The 27,981-nt window shown below is 35.6% G+C and overlaps 1 long non-coding RNA gene across 1 annotated transcript in view; it reads left to right on the top strand.

The window, feature by feature from the left end:
* Nucleotides 1–4,473: 4,473 nt before the first annotated feature.
* LOC144372032 (uncharacterized) overlaps nucleotides 4,474–27,981 on the top strand; it is a 67,211-nt gene continuing 43,703 nt past the window's right edge. Inside the window, exon 1 of the long non-coding RNA XR_013432072.1 lies at nucleotides 4,474–4,521. This is a non-coding gene — a long non-coding RNA (uncharacterized LOC144372032). The remainder of the gene's footprint in view (nucleotides 4,522–27,981) is intronic.

Below are 27,981 nucleotides of genomic sequence, written 5' to 3'. Positions count from 1 at the left end.
CACAGTGTCCCAAATGCTAGTTACATGACTCAGAGAAAAAAAACTGAGACCCAACTGCAACCTAATGATGGAGATGCTCAGTTAGCCAGTAAAGGAATTGCTGTTGGGGGCAGTCATAGCACCAAGGATGGGGCCAGCCAATCAAGTATTCAATAACCTGGCTGGGGTTCAGAAACAAGGTGGTGAGGATTGAGGGAAGGCATGCCAGACATACAGGACAGCTGGAGCCAAAGCACTGCAGTGTGCAGTAAGTGGAATGGTATGGGCCTGCAGTGACAGGCAGTTTAATGTGGTCAGAATACATGGTTAAAGGTAAAGGGGGAAACAAGAAAAAAATCTGGAAGAGAAGCAGGGACCGTAAATGAATCAGCCAAGGCCTTGGGCCCTAGATAGATAAAAGAATGGATCTGGAGTCCAATTTAGCCCTGTGCTAACTATTTTGAATCTGGGACACATTTTTAAAGCTTTTCTAAGCTTTGTTTTACATAACTGAAAAGCATAGTGACAGATAATATTCTCCATGTTAAGCGGACAGCTTGGGTACCTGGTCTTGTGGTCACATAGTTGATGAATGGATTTTCCAGGAAGCATATCTACTTTCTATTACATGTATAACTTTAGTTTTCATCAATTGCTTATATATTCTTACTTACTTTTGCATATTTCTGGTCATTTTCCCTGTTAGTAGTGTAATTTTTCTGGCTCTGGGCTTGTCCTCCCAGTCTAGGTATCCCTCAAGGGTAGACACCATATTTTAATCTACCATCACAAGATGTAGCCATGCAGGAATCTCAACCTTGCTAGACCATTAGAATTGGCTGGGCATACCAGACAGTGCAGAGGTCTGTTCCCCATCCCAGATGTATTAAACTGGGACCTTCAGGAATGTGGCTTGAGCTTTTACTCTTGACCAGCTGGGAAAAAAAAATGTTTGAATCAATGAGTAAACAATCACACTGTATGTACAATTGTCCCTTGGTATCCTTGAGGGACTGGTTTCAGGACCTCTCCTGGATTCCCAAATCCATGGATGTTCTTTACTTTATACAAAGTGGATATTTGTATAACCTATACATATTTTTTGGTACATTTTGAATCACCTCTAAATTACTTATAAACATAGTACAATGTAAATTATATGAACATATTGTTATACTGTATTGTTTAGGAAATAATGACAAGAAGAAATTTCTATACATGTTCAGTATAAATTCAGTTTTTAAAGTATTTTTATTTACATATGGACACAATACCTTTATTTTATTTGTTGGTTTTATCTATTTTTTTTTAAATGTGAGACTGAGAATCAAACCCAGTTCCTCACATATGCTAGGCAAGTGCTCTACAACTAAGCCATCACCACATCCCATAAATGCAGTTTTTTTAAAAATTATTTTTGTAGTTGTCAATGAACAGCATGTCTTTATTTTGTTTGTTTATTTTATGCAGTGTAAGGGTCAAACCCTGTGCCTCACACATACTAGGCAAACACTCTGCCACTGAGCTATAGCCCCAGCCCTCAAAGCAGTTTTTTTAAAGAAAGTTTTTGATCCTCAACTGGTGAAACTATGGATATAGGAGGCCAGCTGAATCAGTCAGGATAGACTACAGCAGGCTATGATAGTTATTAACCCCCAAATTTAAACGGCTTAAAATCAAAAAGATCTGTGTTTTGCTCATATTATGCAACAATGATAGTTTGGTTTGGTTGATAGTTTTCTCAATGTTGAAAACACGATCACGGGCATTATTGTTTGTCCTATCAGAAAGACATATCTCAGGCTCCTCTTTCACTAGCATTAAATGCTCCACCCAGAAATGGCACAAACTCCTTCCATGTACACTCTTTGGTCAGGACTAGTCACGTGACCAGGAAGTCAATCCTGCAGGTGCCCAGAAGGTGGAGAGCCAGAAGTCATTGGTGAGCAGTGCAAATGACTACTAGACTCTACAAAATTGACACCACCAACTTTATTTCACAGCAATACTTATGAGGTGAGTTCAAAGCCAAATAGAAAATATGAAGTGGAATTTGAGATTTTTTTGTTTTTCTGGTTAGTCTCAGGGCCCTATTTTTTTTTTTGTTTTGCCTTTTAAAAAAAATTAATGAGTCTAGATGGTATATGACATTAAACTTGGTGGTTAAAAGCCTGGAATCTGGATGGTATCCAGACCTTCAGCTCTGCCACTTATCAGATGTGTGAGCTGGGCAAGTAAAAAACCATTTATACCCATCAAAGAGGCAATCAAGGGATGTGAGAGGCCAAGGAAAGAGGTTCTTTCTCAAATTTAGTGCTTAGAACCAGACAGAACTTACCTGAGTAGAACTGATGAGGAGAGGGCTACTTTAGAATATAGCACACAAATTCTGGTGGCTCCACGTGGCAGGGACGATGCATGTCTATCCCCCACCAATTGCTGTCTTCTGGCCTGACCCAGTGTGAATATTTGGGCTGTAAGAAACAGAGAAGCCAAGTGGAGTTGGTTTAACCACATGAATAAGCTAAGTAAAGGAGATGTACAGGCTTCCTGCATATTCTCTCTCTCTCTCTCTATTTATCTATCTAACTTCATTTTGCAGTATGGGGATTGAACCATGATCTTGCATGTGCACTTTACTACTAAGCTACATCTCCAGCCCTTTTGAAAAGCATTTATATTGAGATATGGTCTTACTAAGTTGCATAGGCTAACTTTAAGCTTGCCATTCTCCTAGCTCAGCCTTCCAAGTAGCTGGGAATACAGGCATGTTCCACCTCATCTGCCCGGGGCTCTCTCTTAAAGCAGATAAATTTTCTATTACCACTGTCTCTAGCAAACTTCCCCAAAATATCCTGGGCTCTAATGGCTTATGAGAGGCCAGTGTTCTTGGGTAGAAATACTAGCTGCTTTAAGTAGAAAGGTTAGTACACTAGAGGATGTTAGGCATCCCAAGAATCATTGGTAGGGCTGGAGAAAAGAACTTGAGGCTAAGCTTCAAAGAAAAATGCCCCAAACCACATGGAGGCTTGGCCAGATGAACTAAGGATGGCTTCTCCCTTGCTTCCCTGGAGTGCCATGTGCCAGGAGTCTTCCCTTGCTTCAACTCCTGCTGCTGTCAGCCCAGTGCTGCTTATCCTAACTGATACTGAATTATCAGACTAAATGTGTTAGTGAGTGGACAGCACTTGGAGCTGTGCTAGGCACCTTGTAGCTGCCCCTTTGATGTGATTGTGTCTCCTGATCCACTCTTTCAGCTGGTGGATTGGGTTGGGTTGATATGTAGAAGGCAACTCATATGCTCTGGCTCATATAGCAGAATTATTTCCTGGAGAGTGAACTATCTTGGAGGGTGAGTGGGCCTATTTTCTAACAGACATAACTATCATGTAAGAAAGACTCCAACAAAGGGGTAAATTGAACTTTAAAGGCTCATGAATTTACAGAACCTGACCCAAAAGAGGTAGACTATGCTGCTTGTGGAACAGGATAAAATTCAGACTCAGGTTCAAATTCTGACTAACTATGAACACTTTTGCAAGTTTCTTCATCTCCAGGACTGGAAGAATATATACCTTCAGTAAATTTTAGCTCCTCTTCTTTAGAAACAATTATTACGATTTCCCCTGGGAAGAAATGCCATGTGTCTTCTCCCTAACATCATGTATATTCTATCTCCTCTATGCCATTCCATCATACTTTGTATCAGCAAAATGTTATCCAAGGAGACTACAGAATTCAATACAGTCTCATCATTTTCTGGATCCTGCACAAAAAATATCACAGGGAGGCCTTAGGAAATTCATGCAATGAAGCTGAAACATTTTATTGATAACAATTTTATCAAGATCGGGAGATTTTAGCAGATGACCTCCTAGTCGTGTCTCTGTTTACTTTGGTGAACATTGGGGCCAGGGATGGGATGGGGAGTGAAGACTTGGGCTAAGAGGCAGTGCCCTTGGTGCAAGCAGGGATAGGGCCTAGGGGTTGTCATGGAGGGCACTGGTTTGGGCTCCAGAGGAGCCCAGATTCTAATGTGGGCTCTTTCCACTTCCCAGCTGTATGACTTGGAGCCCATTGCTTAATCTTGCCACGCTAATTTTTCCTCTGTGAAATAGGGAGGATGGTAATACCCTCTTAGGGCAGTTGTGAGGATCCAAGGGGTGTTGTTAAAGTTCTCAGCTGCTATGATTACTATTTTTACCATGGGGGCTGAGGCTCCCAGGTTCAGGACCTGGGCAGGCGCATGCGCAAAAACACTGATGGGCCACATAAAACAGAGGTGCTGCTTAGCACCTGGGTTTTAATCCTTTGGGGTCATGGGGTGGGTGGAGTGGATTCAGGGATGGGGATATGGAGAGAAGGTTGCAAGAATTGCTAGTACTGACCCTCAGGCGCGGTGGGCGGTGTAAAGGGGAGGGGCCAAGCTAGTTCCAGGCTGGGTTTGCACAGTGGTGAGGGCGGAGTAGTGAGGGGAGGACCAAAGTCTCGGGAGATCTCACAGCGCTGGCGTTAGTGGTTGCAGAGGAGACAGCAGGAGAGGTGAGCAGCGGGCCTTGGGCAGAGGTGGCGGTGCCGCTGGCGGCGGCGGCTATTGGGAGCTGAACAGGGTGAAAGCGGCAGAGACCCATCCCCTGGCAAGGAGAGCGGGGCGGGTGGGTGGCCAGCTCTTTGGAGGCAGTCCAGCAGGGCCTGGGGCTGAAGCGGCGCCGCCTGGTCGGCGCCATACCTGAAGGTGCACGGTGGGGCGGCTGGGCCTTGGGCCAGTTCCCCCTGGCCAGTGAGATCTCGCGCTCGGTGGGACCCCGGACCCACCTCAGTCTCCCAGGGCGGTGGGTTTGGCACTGCTGGCCATAACTGGCTCACTTTGCTGTTTGCCAGGCACTTAACTTGTTCACTTCCATGCTAGGGCTGCACAGAGAGGTGCAGCGCCCTGCCCAAAGTTGCACTGCTTGGATGTGGTGGAATGGGGCTCCCAATACTTTCACAGGCCTGTGCCCCTTCCTTGCCTCAGATCCTTCTTCAAGCATTGCTTGCAGCTGGTTTCCTGGGGTCCTGGTGGGGCTGCAGATGGTGTGTCAGACCCACTCTGAAATTAGATGCAGCATGGTATGTGAATTCATTGGGAAAGGGATTTTTCAAGCCTTTTGTTCAATTCCTGGAAGGTCTTCCACCCCTAATCTGTTATTTAGTCCTGTGTGAGAGAGAAGAGGTGGGCATAGAGTGACCTTTGAACACTAGGTGTGGGGTCACTAGCCCAAGGCTTGCCTTAGGCAAAAGAAAGTTTGATTCCCATTGAAGCACGTGATTCTAGCCTGGAACAATTGGTTGTCAACCACAGAAACAAGGCCCCTGGGTTTGGTGTTGAGCATTTGTAGAGCCCACTTCACTACTGAGCAGTGAGGTTCCTAAATCAGAGAACCTACCTACACACATAAGTGAAAGTGGGTATGATACTTTCACTTACATGTAAAAGAGAAATAAGGAAAGAACAATGTATGATATGCAGTGCTGTCTCACTTATAACCAGAACTTTCAGCTGTGGTGGAAGACAGCATGCTTTTGAGTGCTTGCACCTGCTGCCAATCAAGAAGTTTGAGTGTTATTAGGATCTAGTTCAAACAAAAAAATCAAAGAGGGAGATGAAGATGGAAACTAGGGAGAAAACACTTAGTGATGGGATAACTTTATTTAAGCTAATAAAAAGGAAAGGCTAGATTGAAGTAGGGATGACATGTCAAGGTCAATTACAGGGTGCCTCAGTCTACCCACAGATCATACTATGGCCCTTCCATGGATCCCTTTACCCACTATGTCACAGGACATCCTTTGTGTCTTGTGCTTTGAGGTACTACTACTTGAAGGAACAGTAATGTGTTCCTTCAGTTGCTAGTAATAAGAGTAAAGTATTAACAAGATTGAAATTTTTGGATTCATTAAGGTGAAATTTATCTGCTATCTCATACTGTTAGCATATATACTACTCTATGCATACTCATTATTAAATTTATGTCGCGTTAATGTGTAGTGTAAAAAAATGAGCACTAATTTTCAGACAGTTTCCTTATTCTGCTGAATCATCCCTTACTACTTTGTCTTACGTAATTAGAGGCAAGCTGTGGGGTTTCCTATAAAAGCTTTAAATATTATGTCTTTTATTTAATTTTTTTTTTATTTTTAAATTTTATGTTTTAAAGAAATGCTCACTTAAAGTGGGATTGATTAAACCATTTTAAGATCAAAATTCTTGTGACCATGATGAATCTTGATGATACAGATCCATCCCACCCAAGCATTGTGTGAAGCCTAGATCCTGGCTCCCAAATACTAAATGCCCCAAGGTGTCCCCCAAACTCTTTGATAACTAAAAATTTTTCTTAAGGACATTTCTGACTCTTTGAGAATACTATTAAGAACATATCCATTATCTACTTAATTTTAACAAGAAAGGGGTGACAAACAACTTTTTTCTAGGAAATTTTTTTTTTTTCTGAAGTGTCTGACATATAACATAGACATGGTCTTGTCAATTATTCTAGAATCTTGGGAGGCAAAGTTGTTTCCTGTCACAAAATCTTGTCTGTGTTTGATGAAAATTCAAATTAGAAATGTTGACAACACTAGAATCATTTTAGAAGTTTGATGTTAGAAAAGAGTTGGGCAGTGACAGCAGTGTGTATGATAGCATGTCTGAGTTGCATAGAATATACATTCATGTCATCACTTAGGGGCTGGGTTACTTACAGGGATTGGATTGAACTCATAGGCGCTCTACCACTGAGTTATAACCCTTTTTTTCCCCTTCTTAAAATGGGATCTTCTGAAGCTGTTGAACCAGTCTCAAACTTGGGATCCTACTGCTTTCCTAATTTCTTACTCCTTCAAATAGCTTTTTTAAAACAGATTATCATATCCTTTAACTTGATTGAAGGGGGAAAAAGCATATTTTTTGTAATAACCACACCAAGATTGCTTTTCAGCATCTAATTTCAGAGCAAAAAATCTATATAAAAATCTATTTAAAGCTTGTTTTCAAGTCTTATCTATAGGTGTCTCTTTCTCTTCTTTGTGTAAGTATTCTTTTTAATGTTTAAAAAACTTAAACGTTAAAAAAACTTTTTAATGTTCTTTTTGTTAAAAGTTAAAATGACACAGCCATGCTTGGGAAAATCTGATTTCCAACTGCTTTGCCCCTCCCTCCTTCACCCCTCTTTCTTGAATAACCTCCTTTAATTTATTTCCCATAGATGTCAATTGTTTCCTTTTATAGTTGGAGAAATGCCAGTTTACTATATTCTTTTTATATAAACTGTAGCATAATATGTAACTAATTCTGTCCCATGGCTTTTTCTTTATATTCTCTTGAGATCTTTTTCTATTAGTATTTATTTAGAAAGAATATAATCTTTGTTTATAGAAAACACTTTAAAAAAAATCATCTGTGTTTAAACAGCATCTATTAAGTGCCTTGTTTACTTAACCAGCCACCCTTGTGGGTATTTGGGTCTTCTCTAGGTTTATCAAAAACCGTACTGTGGTGAAACAGCTTGTATATATATCATTTTACATATGCAGGTACATCTGTGGGATGCATTCCTAGAAGTGGGATCACTGTGCCAGTGGGCAGGACATTTATGGCTGTGTTAAATACTTCCTTTCTTAAGTGTTGCACCATTTTAAACTCCAAAAAGTACAGTTGCTCCTCCTTATCCTTGGAGGATTGGTTTGAGGACCCCTTTGTGGATACTGAGATTCAAGGATGCTTGAGTCTATTATATAAAAAGCAAAGTATTTGCATATAACCTATGTACATCTGCATACATTTAAATCATCTTTAGATTGCTTAAAAGACCTAATACAATATTAATGCCATGTAAATAGTTGTTACACTGTATTATTTAGGGACTAATGGCAAGGAAAAAAGTTAGTATGTGTTCTGCATGATAATTTTTTAAAATTTTTTAAATCCAGTTTGAATACCACAGATACAGGAGGGCAGATTGAAGTGTATGAGAGAATTCCTGTTTTTCTGGGGCCTTTCCAATGTACTGTGCCTTTACAACCCTTGAATTTGTTAACAGTTTGATGGATGAGAATTATCAATATAGAGTTGTTTTAATGTACATTACTATCACTATTAATGAGGTTGAGCTCCTATGCTTAAAAACTAGTTTTACTTCTTTTCCTGTAAATTCTCTATTCGTGTGTTTTTTCACATATGTGTTTCAAATTGCTTTTTTCCCCCTAATTAATTTCTAGAAATTTATAAATTGTAGAGATTAGCCCTGTGTGATATGAATTGTAGTTTTTCCCCAAATTTTCACTTATTTTTTATTTACCTTCACATATTTTGATATACAGAAGCCTTACATTTTTTTTCTTTGAATTCTACAGTTTATATTACTCATTATGGTATCTTGATATTTTTTTAAAATTTTTCTTTATTTCTATGTGGTGCTGAGGATTGAACCCAGTGCCTCACAAGTGCTAGGCAAGCACTCTACAACTGAGCTACAGCTCCAGTCCAGATATCTGGATTTTAAGTCCCTGAAAGGCCTCCAAGATTTTTAGAATTTGCCCATGGTTTCTTTAAGTACTTTTATGGTATCACTTTTATATCTAAATATTCAAACTAGGATTTTTTCTGGTGTTCAGAATGATGCATAGGTTCAACTTTATCTTTTTCTGTGTGCCTGTTATTTTCACCTGTTGATTTTAGAGCCCTTCTTTGAATACTCTTATGGTATTGTTAACTCTTGGATGTATTGGGGTGTGTCTGGGGTTTGTATTCTATTAGTCTTTTTCTTCATACACCAGCATCACATTATTTGTTTTATAAAAGTTTTAACATCTTTTAAAACTAGTTTCCCCTTGTTGCTTTTTATATTCCTAGGAATTCTTGCTTGCTTATTTTTCCATGAGTACTTTTGAACTATTTTGTCTAGTCCCAGAAAAACAAAAATCTAAAAGAAATAAACATCAGATTAAGTGTATACATTTAAAATCTATTTAAATTCTCCAAACTTTTTTTTTCCAAGTGCTAAGATAGAATGTAAGACAGAAAAATAATTAAATATTTTCACTGTGGTGTTTTATGATTTTACATCTTAAAAATTCTTTAATTATTATTATTATTATTTATTCTGCTTCTTTAAGTTGTAAAAGGGATATTTTTTAGGAGTGTTTCAGTTCATAGAACCTGTGGGTGGTAAGGTGGATACCAATAATGTGAGCTGTCTGAATAATGATGTTTGTCTTTCCCTATCTCTTTGACTCTAATATTTTAATTTCTATTATCTTGTCATTTTAAAGTGTGGTTCTGAGAAGGAGATCCTGTATTACATCTAGCAACATTCAATGAATTCTTTTCTCTTAAATAGGAGGTTGAAAAGACTTGAAGTAATTCTGGTGATATAGAGGCACTTCTTTATCTTAAAAGTTTGTTGTGATTTTTTATTATAATAATTAGAAAAATTTCTACCCATAAAAACAACATAATAACAATGGTAAGCCCTCAATTCCTTCACAAAGAAATGGCCACCATTAACTCATGTTTGGAAACTTATTGATGGATATGAAACTATACAGAAGACTTTAAATAAATAGCAGTAATAGAGACTTTCAATAAATAGCAGTTTCTCTCTATATGAAGCTATGTGGTCATATCTCTATTTGTGAGTTGAAACTGATGTGCATAATAATGGGTGATCAATTAACTGGCTGCCTAGTTTTATTTTTTTAATTATTTTTTTTTATTTGTCAGTAGATCTTTATTTATATATGCAGTGCTGAGAATCAAACCCTGTTCTTCACAGCTTCCAGGCCAGTGCTCTACCACTGAGCTACAACCCCAGCCCTTTGCTGCCTAGTTTTCCATCATTTAGAGGCATCATACTTTATCTATCTACTCCTTTGATAACCATTTACATTGTTACTTGTTTTTCTTTCTTGTGAATAATGGTATGTTGATGATAGTATACTTATTCATTTATCTTTTCAGAGGTATAACTGCCAGGTCAAATATTATGTATGTTTTAAATATTAATAACTATGGCTAAGCTGTTATCTGTAAAAACTATCCCCTTCAATGACCATGGGAATCTTATTTTCAAAACCCTTGCTCATACCAAGTTTTGTTAATCTTTTTAATCTTTGCTAATCTAATAGGTAAGAAAAAGTACATTTTTGAGATAACATGTTTTTAATTGGTATTGGGGATTTAACCCAGGGGCACCTCACCAGTAAATTAGATTCCCAAAACCTTTTATTTATATTTTATTTTATTATTTTGAGACAGGGCCTCGCTAAGTTGCTGAGGCTGTCCTTGAACTTGTGATCCTCCTGCCTCAGTCTCCTGAGTTTCTGGAATAACAGGTGTGTTCCACTGTATTCAACTATTGAAGGAAACCTTGTGTTATTCAAAGATTTCTTTCATTCAATATTCTTATTAACAGAGAATTCTCTCCTTATTTACATACTTGTGACTCTTATGTGTCAGATATTCTTAGGCATAAATGTGATGCAAATATTTAAATATATTGAGTTGTTTTTATTTGTCTTTTGCCTTGATTTTAAATCAATATTAATATTTGAAAACTTGAGGTTTGGGATGTGGCTCAAGTGGTAGTGTGCTAGCCTGGCATGTATGAGGCACTGGGTTCAATCCTCAGCACCACATTAAATTAAAATAAAGACATTGTGTCCACATAAAAAGTAAATATTAAAAAAAATTGAAAACTTGATCAACCAGGTATAATTGTTTTAAATACAGAATTTTTTCCTCTGCAAAGAACAGTATTTTTGTGTTCTATTCACTGAAGAGAAGCCTAAAGTAACTTTCAAAATAAATTTTTTAACAATTTTAAAACATGGATACCAATGGCTGAATAGCATACAGAATATTATTTCCATAATTGGTTGATAATATAGTGTTTTTGAGTCATGTAAACTATCTGATTGTGTGTTCATGTGTAGACCTATGTGTATTAAACCTATGTGTATTTCTTCTGTCCAAAAGATTTTATCATGTCCTGATGTAAATATGATTTTTAATTTTATATTTGCTTTAGATTTTATTTCAATCAAATAAGAGTTACATATAAGGATGGCCTCACATGAAGCAGATTCACAACTTTGTCATTGACCTACTGTTTATTCTTTTGCTTAATAAAAAAACATTAAACTCTATTCTATATATAAAGTACATCTTGATTGCCTTTCCTGAGGGGGCTTTTGTTTTCACTTCAATTAACATTTTCTACAGAGTACCCCAAGGTTGGGACCATATGGTCCAACTGGTGATTTATTCACCATATTTTATTCAGCACTGAGTACCTACCTACCTCGTGGGCATCCACAGACACCCAAATCATTATTTACTTATTTGTTTAATTTTTTGGTACTGGGGATTTAATCTAGGGGCACTTTACCTCAGAAACACATCTTCAGCCCTTTTGTTTATTAATTTTTTTATTTTGAGATAGGGCCTTGCTAAGTTGCTTAGGGCCTCACTAGGTTCTTAAGGCTGGCCATGAACGTAGGATTCTCCTGCCTAAGCCTCAATCTCCCAGTGGTTATATGTATTTATTATTAGGTTAAAGATGTGAAAGTCAATACCCATACATTTTAATTTAGAGAAGACTAACATAGTTTCATTTAATTTAGATGTGAATAACTCTAAGGCACTTGCTACTATTTTATTTGATGGTACTATGTTTCAAAATTTGATTTGTACTACATTCTAGTTAATTTTTAAATAACATAAGCCATGTATTTTAAATCTTTATTTTTTTTTCATTATGGGCAGAGTAAGTATTTAAACTAGGTATGCTGCTGGATTTTGTTTAAGATCTGTTTATGTTTTCCAGTCTAGGCATGGCAATATTTTTCACAATATGTTGTTTGAAAATAAGGATAAAGTAAATGCCCACCCCACAAATAAAGTAAATATAATTGTATGGTTTACATTTTTTAAAAAATAATAGCAGAAAATTAGATTGCCAGTATTTGAGTAGAATGAATAAGTCTTTGTCTGGGACCTGTCTGTGAAGTTTTTCTGACTCCTAAACCAGTTTTTCACAGCCAAAGTAAACAGAGAGATGGAAAAATTAATGATATAATAGATTTAACCAGTGTTTTATTCTGTATTTTGTATAGTTTATTTCTATTGGAATACAGGATTCTAAAGAATAAATGTAACTCGTTTTAATTAGTATTATTGCAGAAGTAATTTTTCATGTGAAAATCTTAAAATCAAATAATCCTCTAGCAATTTTTATTTGCACTTTAATTTGCCTAGCAATTGTTTCTTTTTTTAATATTCATTTTTTAGTTTTAGTTGGACACAATACCTTTATTGATTTATATGTGATGCTGAGTATTGAACCCACAGCCCTGCATGCGCCAGGCAAGCACTGTACCACAGAGCCATAACACTAGCCCCTAGCCATTATTTCTTAATACATAGTCCAAAATTAAATCAAGGCAGACTTGAAATTATTGAGTCTTCATTATTGGGCAAGATTAATGAGGTTTTTCTGAGGTTTTCCTTCTGGGATCTTATTGTGGCTAATGATGTAATCTTATTTGTTTTCTAAAATCTTGAAGTTTGAGGTTCTTGAATCTCTTCTGTGGCAGTAGAGGAATTTGTTTATACAGTGCCTTTTATTATACTGATGAGTTCATTTCTTTAATTTGTGCCCTAATGCCTACTAAAAATATTCCTGAAAAGTGAGGGATTAAATAGAAGTTGTAATTAAAATGAAGGCTTTATCCTTTATTTCTCCTGTCAGCTGCATTTGTTAAAATTTTTATACTACATTTAAATAGATATTAAGACTTTATTACAGTGCTTGGATTGTGGCTCAGTGGTAGAGTGCCTTCCTGGCATGTGTGAAGCACTGGGTTTTATCCTCAGCACAAAAATCAATCAATCAATTAATTAAACAATCAATCTATTATGTTCTTCTACAACTATCAAAAAAAAAACTTCATTACTATGACATGGGTTGGATTTTGTGCATTTGAAACAGTTTCTTCCTATATTAGGCATAAAGCTTAATTTAGACTGGAATAGTAAGTGATCATTTTATTGGAAAGTTGGGTAGACAGAGAAGTTCAGTCTTCCTGTGAAGAATTTGAGACTTTGTACTCTTTGAGATAAAACAGCTTTGCAATCAAGGTGGTAGTACTGAGCTGCAGTGGGAGGAGAGATGCCAAGTGCTGGTGTGCAGTGTAGATAAGAGCCACTCAGGGTTCATTCTGTGGACTTTGCAACTGACCAGATCTCCCCAAGGGGCACTGTTAACTCAAAGTCTTATGAGTGGAGTTTTAGAAAGAGGAGGGAATAACAGTAGCTTTGGGGCACAAGGTCTATAATGATTTCAGAGCTTAGTGAAACTCCCAAAGTTCTGAACATCCCATTCCCCTGAGAAATTTCTTTCCTGCTAACCCTGAAAGTTTTGTCCAGTGTGTGACATAATGCAAATTTGTGTGGAGCTAGGCAGAACAAGTCTATTACTACAGAGTCTAGATGCTGTCTTTAATTGGACATCCAGCATGGGAATATGGCTGAAAACCACTATCCCCCACCCCCACACCTTATCTATAGCAGTGCAATTGGTGTTTCATGGAAGCTTTTCCTTCTTTGGTTTGTTTAGAGAGGACACCTAGGTGCAGATTGTGTTTGTATATGTTAAACCCCCTGTGTTTCGTTTTAGATATATTTCAGTCTGTTCTAATAAAACAATTTTCTTCAGTCTGAACATTCTAGAAGCCATCACTCAAACATTAATTGCTGTCAACGAGAAAGGATATCTTCTCACATATTTTCTTGGTGGTTGAAATTATCCCACTTCTTTTTTCTTTTACCTTAAAATCAGATTACTGACACTTGGAAATTATAAACATATTTCATCCATCTTTATGGAAAGATTACCAATTATTGCACTGCAAAATAGGCATTTTTTTCTAATAGAGTGTTTCTCTCCATGTTTTTCTTTCTCTCAGTTCAGTACTTTTAAATACCTTTTAGGTGAATGAATGCTTTGTTTCATGCTGTGATTTAATATTTTTAGAGACTTTATTGATAGCTTTTCAAAAACATGTGGGAGGGGAATGGAGGAGGAAGATTATTCATTCAGTATTAAATCTTCATAGATCTTTAGATGTTTACAAGGTAGAAGGATGGCCAATATTAATTACCCCTACTCTGGTATAAGTTCTGAAATGAGTATTTGCTGTGAAGAGTTGTGAACAGTGAGGATTTTTGTGGTGGGCTTGGATTGAGCATTGCACTGTGCTCTTTGTGTGCATTATTACTTCATTTTGTTCTCAAAACAATAAGGACTCAGTAAAATTGTGAAATTTGTTCTTGGGCATGTAGCTAGCATGTTTAAAAAAATTAAAACAAACAAACAAAAAAATCACTTGAATTCAGATTTCTCTATCTAAGTTCCAGTGCTTTCTTATGCATACAGAGAAGGGTAATGCATACAGAGAAGCGTATTGGTAGAATCTTAGAAAATTGTATTGGACTTCAGAGGCTGCAACAGGAAGATCAATAGTATAAGGCCAGCTTCAGCAACTTAGTGAGACCATGTATTAAAAAAAAAGGTCTGGGGGTTTAGCCCCTTTATAGTACATCCATGTGTCGTTCAATCCTCAGTTCCACTAAAAAAGAAAAAAAAAAGAAAGTTGTTAGACTGTTTCCATTGTTGTATTGTAGATAATGGAAATGTTGAAAAGACTTGACAAGAACTTTATTCTCTCACCACCCTTGCCCTAATTCATACTATCCTTTTTATTTTTAATGTTCCTCAGCATCAACTAATGAAGTCTAGGAGCATGCCAGGGTTTCTGGCTCATTGTGTTCAATACAACATAGGCTTGTTTAATTTAGCAGCAGTCCAAAATGAAAGGTTCATGCTGCCAAGTACAAACAGACCTTCTGTGGGATGTTAATTTGGTTATAGGAGAGAATGCTTGTTTTTCCTTGCTTTGTGCTAATAAATAAGCTGGCAGATTTTTTTATGAGTTTACAGGATTTTGACTTGTTTATATCCATGTAATTGATAAGAACTGGATAGTCTTAATAAACATTTTTCTTTTTGTAGTCCTTGGTTAGTTTCATTCTGTAACCTGCCAGCTAATTGTGAATTGCATTCTCTTTTGTTCTCTGCTCCTTTTACTTTGGATCTTATGATTGGTTGCAATAGGGATTTATTGGTAGGAACATAGATTATTTCCCCATTTGAAAAGATTGTATGTTTTTATGACAGATGATTCTGTCACAGGCAGAGTGATTCACCAGATCCTTGTGCAGAGGTGTTACTATATGACTTGTGTAGCCATTAAAAAAAAAAAAAAACAGCTTTATTGATATATAATTCACATTACCATCAAGGTCACTCCTGAAATGTGCAATTCACTGAGTTTTAGTATATTCATATAGTTGTGTGCCTATCCTGCTGTCTAATTCTGAAACACTTTTATCACCTTCAAAGAAGACCCATACCCTTTAGTCATCACACTCCACTCACTCTTGCTCCATGTAGCTATGAATCTCCTTTCTCTCTTTGTGGATTTACTTGTTCTGGACATGTTATATAAATGTAATCATTCAGTATATGGCCCTTTGTGTCTGGCTTCTTAGCCTGTTTTTGAGGTAGCACATAACAGAACTTTATTCCTTTTTTATTAAAATAAATAATATTTTTTTTATTTAAATAGTGTTCTGTTATATGGATACACTGAAGTTTGTTTATCCATTTATTTTTTGATGGATATTTTGGTGACTTGCACTTTGTGGTTCTTATTATCATGCTGCTGTGAATATTTTTGTTTTTGAGTTGACTTATGTTTTTTTTTTTTTTGGGTAGATACTTAGGAGTGAAATTTAATGGCCATAAGTAACTCTGCCAGACTGTTTTATAAAGTGACTCTACCATGTTACATTCCCATCAGCAATGTTTGAAGATTCCATTTCTTCATATCCTTGCCAACACTTTATCATGGTATTTTTCCATAGTAGTCATCCTAATGGGTATGAAGTGGCATCTCATTGTGGTTTTGATTTGGATTTCCCTGATAACTAATGAAATTGAATATTTTCATGTAATTGTTTGCCATTGTTTATCTTTCTTAGACAAATGACTATTCAGATCCTTTGCCCATTTTAAAATTGAGCTGTTTTTTTCTTGTTCAGTTGTAATAGTTCTTATGTATTCTGGATGTACACAAATGTACTCTTATCAGATATGTGAAGTATAATATTTTTCTTATTCTATAGTCTTTTCACATCTTATGAAGCATGTAGATTTTTCATTGGAGTCTAATTTACCAGTTTTTTGTCTCCTTATGCAGTTTTTCTGAAATTTTTTATAAGTTAAAAAAACCTCAGACCTTATTTCTCAAATCTCTCATTAATTTTTTTTCTATAGAAATAATGGTCATTTCATTAACTACACAATGGGTTAGAGATATTTAAAAAATTGTGTTTTCAAATATTTTCATGAAATTAATGGGAGAAACCCAAGATTTCAAACCTGATATCTAGTGCCCTCTTTAAAATCAGGAAATGTCTTTGAGTGTTCTGCTTAGCTCAGAATGCACATATAATTCTGTAAATATTTATAGGTGTCTAATGTATTCTGAGGACTTGACTGGGCTTGGAGATTCAGGAATGCTGGGGACATGGTCCTGTTTGTTAGAAACAAGAAATCATGTGCCAGGCTACAGATTTCTATAGAGGGTAATATCGCCATTGGAGGATAAGGGGCACTGTCTGGGTGAGAAATCCTCAGAGCGAGTAAGTGCTGGTGTTCTGTCTGCAGAGATGCATGAATAATCAGAACCTTTTGTTATAATCTTTGATTCTTCTTTTCAGATACTTGCTGCTGTGTGTGTTGTGTACATTGGCACCAGTGATCTGTAACAGCAATATTTATGGATATCAATGTAATGAAATGTAGAAATCATTGTGATGACTTTGATACCCAGGAGCAAACCTGAAAAAAGCCACTTTTCTTTGATTTCTTCAGGTTTTCAAAAATGGGAACTTCCTACTTACTAATTAATTCAGTGTGGTGGTTGTGGATTTCTGAGATCCAGCCCAAAGCCAAGCAGTTCTGGGTAGTCAGAGCTAAAATGTGAGTCAAGAAGGAACAGCTATTTGGCTGGAGAGAAGATTGTGTATAGAGAGTGGGGTGAGTCCTGTTAAAGATTTTAGATCTTTCTTTCATAATTCAGAGCTATTGATGAGTTTGGGTGTTTGTGGGAAACATGTTTTTTCCTGTTATTGTATCACAGATGGTGGTTGTGAAGACTAGAAATAAGAGAATTGTGGGGCTGTTGGACTAGTCCAGATAAGTGCCAATTAAGACCTGAGCTAGTATACTGATGGTTGAGGTGAATACACATACTGGAAATTTTTTGAACATGCAAATCTGGATGCTTGGCTGCAATCAACCATCATAAGTTAAAAGGAGGATTACTAAAGAAGAAAGATTTCTGAAGAAGGTTTCAAAGGAATGAAATGCCACAGAAGCTTGCAAGATTTTAGGCCCTTGGGGTTAAAAGTGACAGAGCAGGGGTCATCTTCAGGCTCTCCAACAAGAGGGAGGAAAGAGGGTCTCCTCCCAGCTGTGCTTTTTTAAAATCCCAAGAGCACTCTTTTTTTTTAATGTATATATATATTTTTTAGTTGTTGATGAACTTAATTTTGTTTATTTTTATGTGGTTCTGAGAATCAAACCTGGTGGCTTACATATGCTAGACATGTTCTCTATCACTGAGCCACAACCGCAGCCCCCAAGATTACTTGTAGGCTTGGTTTTATTGCCTCCTGCTAATGCAGAAGCTTTGCTGGGAACTCCCTGCTATCATCACTAGCATTCCCAGAATTTGGGAAGCATTGTGGAGCAGAGCCATCTGGTTTTTTTTTTTTTTTTAATTCAATCTGGCTTGGGCAGTTATTAAGATTTGAAGCAGAAGGTTGAGAATGCCTCAGAAGTTTGTGGAATGAGTAGCCTGTCATGATAGCATTTCTGAGCAAGATCAAGGTTCACAAGTGAGTAGACTAGAATGCATGAAGTAAACCAAGTTCACTTTTAGACCAGCTTAGTTTGGGATGTGACTGTCCAGATGTTATGTTCCTGTGACTATTCACTTGACTCTATTCACTAATAGAAGCCTCTCTAGGGACTGGTTATTTTCTTTGCTATGACTTCCAGAGCCTAGCATTACTGTACTTTGCACATCTGTGAATGAATGCATATAGGAGGCTATGCATAGCAGGCACAGGATAGATCATTTGATCAAGAAATATAGATTTAGGAGCCCCATGTAGAGCTAAGTGATTGATAAGTATTGAGATTTATTCTTATTAGCTAAAAGACTTTTATGAAAGTTTAGTTGTGGTGTGGACCTGTAATTTTCATGTCTAAGTTACAAAATTGTGCCTTTTTGCCCTGCCTAGAATTTAATGCGGGTAATTATCTGTTTATAATCCTGCCAGTGATTTTATGTGTGTGTGTGAGGGGCAGATTAGAATCAGACTTGTGATAAATAGGGAAATGAAAGTGATAAGGCAGAGAAACTCTATTTTTTTTTTTTTTAAGAATAACTGAGTTACAGGATGAAATCTTGGAAGTGATTTCAGATCACTCCTGTAAACTCTCACAAAAGATGTTTATAAAACACTTGGAACAATATATATTGTACTAAGAAAATGTGCTGTGATCTACTCTAAAGACACAAATCAGGGAACTTAATAAATCAGGTCTTATTTGTGAATGGAAAGGACTGAAAGTTTACCTTAAACGTAAGAATTCAGTTGATGTGAAGATTGTGTATTCTGAGTAGCAGAAGTTAATGTAGTTCCATTTCTTATTCAAAAATAAAATGATTACAAATTTCATATTTTGGCATCTTGAAATCTGACTCCTGATTCCTATCTCTTAATAGTTATTGGAATACCAGTCTAGAATGGAATTCAACTTTGATATTTTTACTCTTTAATTTTGAGATGACTGTGCTTCTAATTTAGTCTTCACTCCATATTCAGTAAAGCCAAATTATCTTTAGCTTAGGTATGCCATAATTTTTATTATTAAATTTCATAAAAACATAATTGTGTTTATGTAAATTAGTAATATTACCCTCCTACTTGGGAGTGGCTGTTTGTTTCTTTTAAAAAATTAAGGCCAAAATATAGTTATATTAACTTAGAGGCTAAATATTTTTGTCCTACCACCCTATCATATAACACAATATCATAGTCAGTTGCATATTTGTTTGTCCCTTGGTGTGTGTGGGAAATTGGCTTCAGAACCCTCCTTGGACACCAAAATCTGCAGATGTTAAACTCTCTTATATAAAATGATGTAATATTTGCATGTAAATTATACCCATTGTTTCATGTACTCTCTATCATCTCTAGATTGTTTACAATATCTAATATAGTATAAATATGGTGTAAATATTTGTGATGTTGTATTACTTAGGGAATAATGAAACTCCAAAAAGTCTGTACATGTTCAGAACAAAAGCATGTTCTTTCCCAAATATTTTTTATCTTCAGTTGGTCAAATCCATGCATGTAGAACCCTGGAATATTAAAGACCAATTTTTAAAATATTTATTTATTTTTTTAGTTGTAGTTAGACACAATATCTTTATTTATTTTTATAAGGTACTGAGGATTGACCCCAGGGCCTCTCATGTGCTAGGTGAGTGCTCTAATGCTGAGCCACAACCCCAGCCCACCAATGTGTTTTTAACAATTATGTTTATTGTCTCAAATCTTCCTATTCCCTGCAGTATATGTGAGCCTTTTAAAAAAATTTACTTAATTTTTTTTGCCAAAAATCTTTCAGATGCAGCAGTGTCTTTTAGCAAGTTGTAATAGACATTTCTAAGAATTCAAATTAAGTTATAGCATCTCAGCTTTTTAAATTACTGTAAGATACAGTGGTTTTGTTCAAATTTAAATGCTACAGGAGGGCAGTAATTGACAGTGGAGGTGTCAAGAGGAACCACCAGAGGTGTCAAGAGGCTCTTAGCTTCAATGGAACTCAAGCTGTATTGTTATTTCACAATATTAATTACAATCAGTATCAGAGATCAGATGTAATGTTTCATAATTTTAATTATAAGTGGTTAAATGTCTTTGCTTTTTTTTCACCAATTTACCTAAAGCAAACCATTTTCATTTGTAAAACTCCAAAAAAATCAATAACTGAATACTATGGTTGTCTTCTTCATCTTTTGTTTAGCATATTGCTTCTCAGTGAAGATAAGAATACTTGGGTATTTTGCTTGCAGAACTCATTGTCTAGATTCCATGGTTACTGAACACTCAGGATTAGTAGTGTTTAATGTAGATATAAATTTGGGTATGATGTGTTTGAAAGACGTGTAGAGAAATCATGTCAGTCAAAATTCATTAACAGCTCATTGTTTAGCAAAATTATACCTTTGAGAACACAAAACATGACAGTTTTGAAGAATCTGAACAAATTTAGAAGAAGAGTAAATTTTTAAGTGAATCTGAAGCACATACCATCCACAGTTACCACTAACTATTTTTATAGATTTTTGGGTACCTGGCATGAGTTCCTGGGTTCTTTTTTTAAATTATTCATTAGTTGTAATCAGTTATACATGACAGAATAAAATGCTTCAATTCATTGTACACAAATGGAGGAGATGTTGGGTTCTTTTAGATAAACAACCTTAAACGGTATTATCATTGCAAGGGAAAAAGATAGTGTAAGGTTTTCAAATGGCTGACCTTGCTGTGTTGTAAAAGGTCTTGTATATTATGGCAGAGCTATGGATGGTTGTATTTTGGTGAATAATTAAGCTTGTATCTTCTTCTTTTTTTTTTCTTTAAAGAGAGAGAGAGAGAGAATTTTTTAATATTTATTTTTTAGTTCTTGGCGGACACAACATCTTTGTTGGTATGTGGTGCTGAGGATCGAACCCGGGCAGCACGCATGCCAGGCGAGCGCACTACCGCTTGAGCCACATCCCCAGCCCAAGCTTGTATCTTCTATAAAGTATAGTAATTTCCATTCTTGGTCCAGTTAGCTGAGTTCAGTAATGAAGAATATGCTGTTACAGAATATTATTTTTGATACCAACTGTTAGAGAATTTACTTAAAACTTTCTATTTGTTATTGATATTTAAAAAAATAATAATTTTGATGTCTGTCTTTTCGTATCCTTTTATATTTCTAAGCCAGAATGACTACTTAGAGCTGGCAGACTCCATACTTGCTGTGTTTGAAAGTAATTTTTAATCTTTGTTCTGAGTTCACTTAAGATATGAGAGATACTTATCATTTTGGAATTCTAAGCTGTTAGTAAACAGTACTTAAGTCATGTTATTGAAATTTATTATTTTAACCTTTAATTAGAAGAGTCACTCTTCTTCACTGTCTGTGGTCTGCTTCCATTGCTATTCTTTCATTATGTGATTTAAGTATTGCTAAACCTTACAAATTATTCCAAAAGAGACATGGAATAACTTTGTAATTTGGTACTGTCCATTCTGCAATAACTCCAGCCCTTTTAACCATAACATACAGAGAGCACATGTGCAGTAAACATTTATTTGAATTAATGAATTGCTTTAGGGCTGCTTTCAAACACAGTGTTTTCAGTATTCAGTGACTGAGCCTTCAGTACTGATAGTTTAGCTAAACATTCAGAGTTCATTTGAAGCCAGTAAACAGACAACTGTGCAGTCCAGGGAGATCAATTTGTTAACTTTCTATCCAATAGTAATTTAGGTTTATTTTGAGAGAGAGAGAGAGAGAGAGAGAGAGAGAGAGAGAGAGAGAGAGAGAGAGAGAGAATATGAATGAGAATTTGTTAATATTTGTTTTTTAGGTTTTGGTGAATACAACATTTTTATTTCATTTTTATGTGGTCCTGAGGATCAAAGTCAGCACCACACTCATGCTAGGTGAGCACGTTACCACTTGAGCTACATCCATAATCCAGTAATTTACTTTTTACAGTCGTGTTTATATAGAGAAAATGTCAAAGGAAAAGGTGTATTTGAAGCAGTTACATGAGTAAGTTTGCTACAGTGAAAATTTTCGGTATGCTAATGGAAAAGGGACAATGTAAAATTGATATTATATAATTCAGGTAGCTTTTTTAAAAGACAGTTTTATTGAGGTATAATTGACATCCAATAAACTTAATGTTTAAAGTGTATGATTTAATCATTTTTGACACATATTCACACCCAAGAAACCATCATAACAATGAGGAGAATGAAAAGATCCATCACTACCCCAAATTTCTATGTTTTTCTCTCCTCATAGTCCTCTGTCCCTTTCTCCAGACAACCACCAATCTACTGATCTGCTGTCACTATCAGTTAGTTTACTTATTCTAGTGTTTTATGTAAATGAATTTATATCACATGTACTCTTTTTTTTATTTTTTGGCTCTTTCACTCAGTGTAATTATTTTGAGATTTATCTCTGTTTCTGATTATACCAGTTGTTTATTCTTTTGAGTGCTCAAAGTATTCCATTGTATGGATGTATCTGTTCAACATTGACAGCAATTTGGGTGTTTCCAGCTTTTGGCTCTTAGAACTAAATATATCTGAACAACTGTATTATAGCTCTTTGTGTGGATTTATGCTCGCTTTTCTCTTTGGAAAATACCCAGAAATGATATAAGTAGACCATGTGGTAGGGTATTTTTAATTTTTAAAACTGCAAAACTGTTTTCAAGTTGTTGTTTCCTTTTACATTCCTACCAGCAGTGAATGAAGAATCAGTTGCCCCAAGTCTCCATCTTAAATACTTACTGTGGTAGTCTTTTTAAATTTTATTCCTCTAATAGATACATAGTATTACCTCATTGTGATTTTTAAAATATTTTTTTTAGTTGCAGATGTACACAATACCTAATTTTTTAAATTTATTTTTATGCAGTCCTGAAGATTGAACCGAGTGCCCGGTATGTGCAAGGCAAGTGCTGTGCCACTGAGTCACAACCCCAGCCCCTCATTGTGATATTTATTTGTATTTTCCTATTGGCTGATGATGATGTTCAGCATATTTTCACGTGCTTATTCTCCATTCTTTGGTAAAGTATCAAATCTTTTATGCTATTATTTATTGGGGTATTTGGTTTTCTTATTTATTAAGTTTTAAAAGTTCTTTTTATATTCTGGATACAAATTTTTTATCAGATTTATGATATTTTGTCCCAGGCTGACATTTTTTACATTTCCCTAGCAGTGTTTTTCAAAAAACAGATGTTCTTAATTTTGATAAAATTCAATTTACTAATTGTTCTTTAATGCACTTTTGGTATCATATCTAAGAACTCTTTGCCTAACCCCAAGTCACAGAAGTTAGCTCCTGTTTTCTTGAGGAGGTGTATTGATTTAGGTTTTACACTTAGGAATATGACCCATTTTGAGTTAATTTCTGTATGTGTTACAAGGCAGGGGTAAAAATTCATCAGTTATTGTATATGGGTTTTTAGTTTTCCAGCAACATTTATTAAAAATGAACATTGTCTCTTTGCTGTATTGCCTTTGTACCATTGCCAAAATAAGTTTTCTGTGTACATGAATCTATTTTGGCCTCTATTTTGTACCATGATCTACTTGTTTATCTTTATATCAGTACCACATTGTCTGAATTACTTTACCTTTGTAATAGTGTTTGTCTTATGATTTTTTTTTTTTTTTGCAAAGTTCTTTGGACTGTTCTGGGTCCTTTGCATATGCATTGGAAGTTTATAATCAGCTTACCTGTTTATACAAAACAGCCTGCTGAGATTCTCAGATACTGGATCTATAAATCAACTTGGAGAGGATTGACTTCTTAACATCATTGAGTCTTCCAACAAATGAACATGTTATTTCTTCCCATTTGTGTAGATTTTCTTTAATTTCTCTCAGCAATCTTTTAAAAGTAGAAGTCTTGCATATCCCTTTCAAATTTGTCTTAAATATTTGACATTTTTGGTATTATTATAGTATGTTTAAAAAATTCAATATAAAATTTTTCATTACCAACAGAACAATTCAGTTCCGTATCTAGCTCTTGTATCATGCAGCTTTGCCAAACTCACCTTCTAGCAGTAGTTTTTTTGGGAGTATATTTCATTGGATTTTCCTATATAGATAATCTCATCATTTAAAAATATAGCTTGAATTCTTCCTTTCTCACTTGAATGTCAGTTTTTTTTCTTGCCTTATTAAAGTAAGCAAAATCTCTGGTATATTGTTGGATAGAGATGATGGGAGTGGTAATCCTTATCTTGTTTTCTATGTTAAAAGAAAAACATTCAATCTTTTTTAAATTATGTGTGCTGTTAAATATAGGTTTATTTTGTGGATTCTTTTTATCAGAAAGAGACTGTTGTATTCCTAAGGTTTTTATTGTTGTTTTTGAACTAAGAATGGGTATTGGATTGTTATTATTTGTTTGCTAATATAATGATGTGTAATATGTTTTGAATGGCAAACCAGCTTTGAAATATTAGCATGAATCTCATTTAGTCATGAGGTATTATTCATTTTATATATTATTGTATTTAATTCATTTAAATTTTGCTTGGGAACTGGATGTGGTAGCATACACTTATAACCCCAGCTACTCTGAGGCAGGAGGTTCACAAGTTCAAGGCTACGATGGGTAACTAAGTGAGACCCTGTATCAAAATAAAAAAAATTGATGATGTGGCATTAGCCTAGCCACATTAGAGCATTATCTTAGCATGTGTGAAGCCCTGGTTTCTATTCCTTTTTACAACCCCCCACTGTCCCCACAATTTTTGTATAGAATTTTGCACCTGTGTTCATGAGAGGTATCACAACCTCTTGTAATGTCATTTTCTGGCTTTGATAGCAGGTTAATGCTGGCCTCAGAATAAGTTAGGAAGTATTTCCTCCTTTTAAGTTTTCTTATAGAATTGGTATAATTCTTTTTTTCCCCTACATGTTTGTTGGAATTTTTCAGTGAAGCTATCTGGATCTGAAAAAAATTTTAACAGAAGATTTTCAAGCTACAAATTCTTTTTTTTTGTACTTTTTTCTTTTATTGGTTGTTCAAAACATTACAAAGCTCATGACATATCATCTTCCATACATTCGATTCAAGTGGGTTATGAACTCCCATTTTTTACCCCAAATACAAGTTACAGAATCACATCAGTTACACATCCACATTTTTACATAATACCATATTAATGACTGTTGTATTCTGCTAACTTTCATATCCCTTACTATCCCCCCTCCCCTTCCCTCTCATTTTCCCTCTCTCCCCCATCTGCTGTTGTTTAATTCTCTCCTTTTTTTAAAAAAAAATACAAATTCTCTTAAATATAAACCTGTGACTACTCAATTCAGGTTTTCATTGTAGGCAAGTTTGGTGGTATCTTTCTAGAAATTTGTTGTTTTTATTTAGGTTGATGGATTTATTGGCATATGTCCTTTTTATATCTCTACAAACTATGGTGATATCATCTTTTCTTTCCTGATATTAGTAATATGTATATTCTCTCTTTTATCCCTCATTAGCCCAACTGGAGGTTTCCACTTTTTTTCTGTCTTCTCAAAGAACCAGTGTTTTATTTATTTATTTATTTATTTATTATTTATTTTGTGTGTGTGTGTGTGTGTGTGCGCTTGGGGTCAAGCCAGGGCCTTACACATGGTAAGTACACACCGTACTACTGAGTTATACCTCAGCCCAAGAACTAGCATTTAATTAGTTTATTTTTCTCTACTTTTTTCTGTTGTTTATTTATTGATCTTTTTGCTCTTTCTTCATTACTTCTTTTTCTCGTTTACTCTCTGCATGTGATTTAATTATTTCTTTTACCATATTTAAAAATTTTTATACATAAAATATGCTTTTTTGAAGATTGTGATTTAAATTATTTCCTCCCTGAGACATAAAAATATTGAGGCACAGAGAAGTGTGCTGTAGCTCATTGGTAGAGTGTTTCCCTCACATATGAGGCATGAGGTTTGATCCTTAGCACAACATAAAAAAAATAAATAAAGATTAAAAAAAAGAGGAACTAGCAGAAACTAATGTTTGGGGTACCTTACTTTTTTCAAATCTGTGAAATAATTTCTGAGAGCAAATCCTAAGTGTTATTTTTTTTGTTACTTTCTTTTGCTTTTTGCAGTGGTAGGGATGGAACTCAGGGATGCTCTGCCACTGAACTAAATCCCCAGTCCTTTTTATTTTGGGGCAGGGTCTCAGTTGCTGAAGTTTGCCTTGAACTTATCATTCTACTGTCTCTGTCTCCTGTGCAGCTGGGATTATAGGCACCTGTGTGCCCAGCTTTCCGGTGTTATTTTTTTTTTAGATGGACACAATACCTTTAATTTATTTACTTATTTTTATGTGGTGCTGAGGATCTACAGGAGAAGAACATGACCCTCTGAGGACTGGAATGTAAATAAAATTTTTAATTTCAAAAGGGTTTCCTGGAATTAGTGCTTAAGAATTCAATTAGAAATGGTGAACATGAGCCTAATTAACCTAAAGTTGTCACGGCAGAGGATACTTGAGAGTTTTACGTTATCCTACTGTCAGTTCAAAGTCAAGAAGTGTACCTGGTCAAGATTCTTTTCGAACTTTCTTTAAATCTTCAAAGAAACTTAAGTTCAAGAGAGCCATGCTATTATCTTTTTAGAGAGAACACACTTTCTTCTGTTAGAGTGTCACCCTGTTCCTCCTTCACATCACTTCTAATAAACTCATTGCCTGCCACTCTGATAAGTTTAGAAACTTATATCTTGATTGAAAAAAAAAGTCTGCATTTGAAGGTGGTGGTCTTCATTCTATCTCAGTGTTTCTGAGTGTCCCAGCCCTGTATCACTAAAAGATCCTTGCCAGCTGAAGGGTTATCAGAGACTCCCTGGAGTGTCTTCACTTAATAGTTTATATTGCTCTCTAGAAAAAAAAGATGCAGGGAATGATATTCACTAGGCATTCCAAAAGAATTTAGACATGGTGGCTGTTCAAACCTTTTGTTAAGCAGTTATGAAACCCACAAATAGGACAATATAGGAGGTTAGAATGAGGACACATCACACCAGAAATTCTTAAAGGAGGAATTTCAAATCAGATATTGTGATAAGGTGTACCTGGGAAGACAAAGAGCAGAGACAAATTGTTCTTAGTTTTAAAATTGCCAAGTTACACTTGTCTGCTTTTCTCTCATCTGAAATCCTCACAAAGAGAAATGAAAATCTTTAATCTGACATCCAGTTCTTGGAGAATACTGCATTTACTTGAAATGTACAATAGAAAAAAAGAAACAGTTGATAACGCAAAGAGAGTATTCTGGCATTAAATATGTGAACAGAGCTGAGTGCAATTGTGCACTCCTATAATCCCAGTATCTTGGAAGGCTGAAGCAGGAGGATAATGAGTTCAATTTTAGCTTCAGCAAAGGTGAGGTGTTAAGCAACTCAGTGAGAATCTTTCTCAAATTAAAATACAAAATAGGGATTGAGATTTGGCTCAGGGGTCCAGTGAGTGAATACATTTTAGAATGACTTGTTATCCAATGACAGATAAATAATCCACTCACTATTGACTGGATGCCACAATTCAATCACAAGATACCAGCTAGTTTCTATGTGGAAAATACCTGGTATCTTATAGACAGTGTGGTGAAGATGTTTCTGCACCTCCTGTCTGACAGGGTCACAGTGTGGGGGATTCTGTGGCAGGGCTGCACCACAATGGGTAATGTTTAGTATTTTGTTTATGATACTCATGAGACAGATAATAGGGCATACAACAGTCAATAATAAAAGTACATGTTGCCTGAGATTGCAGGAAAATTCCCAGAATGAGATTAAGGATACGAATAAGATATGTCCTGAGATGTATTTTAGTATCTCTGACAATACAAACAATAGTGTTATTTCTTAAGATATTCACAGGGAAAAGATTGCAAATTAAGGTTCCTGAGAAAAGCTTAACAATTTAC

This window comes from Ictidomys tridecemlineatus, chromosome Y, assembly GCF_052094955.1.
Source record: "Ictidomys tridecemlineatus isolate mIctTri1 chromosome Y, mIctTri1.hap1, whole genome shotgun sequence".
NCBI lineage: Eukaryota > Metazoa > Chordata > Mammalia > Rodentia > Sciuridae > Ictidomys > Ictidomys tridecemlineatus.
The sequence above is the reverse complement of the archived record's forward strand: the minus strand, read 5'-3'. Positions and strand labels throughout refer to the sequence as shown.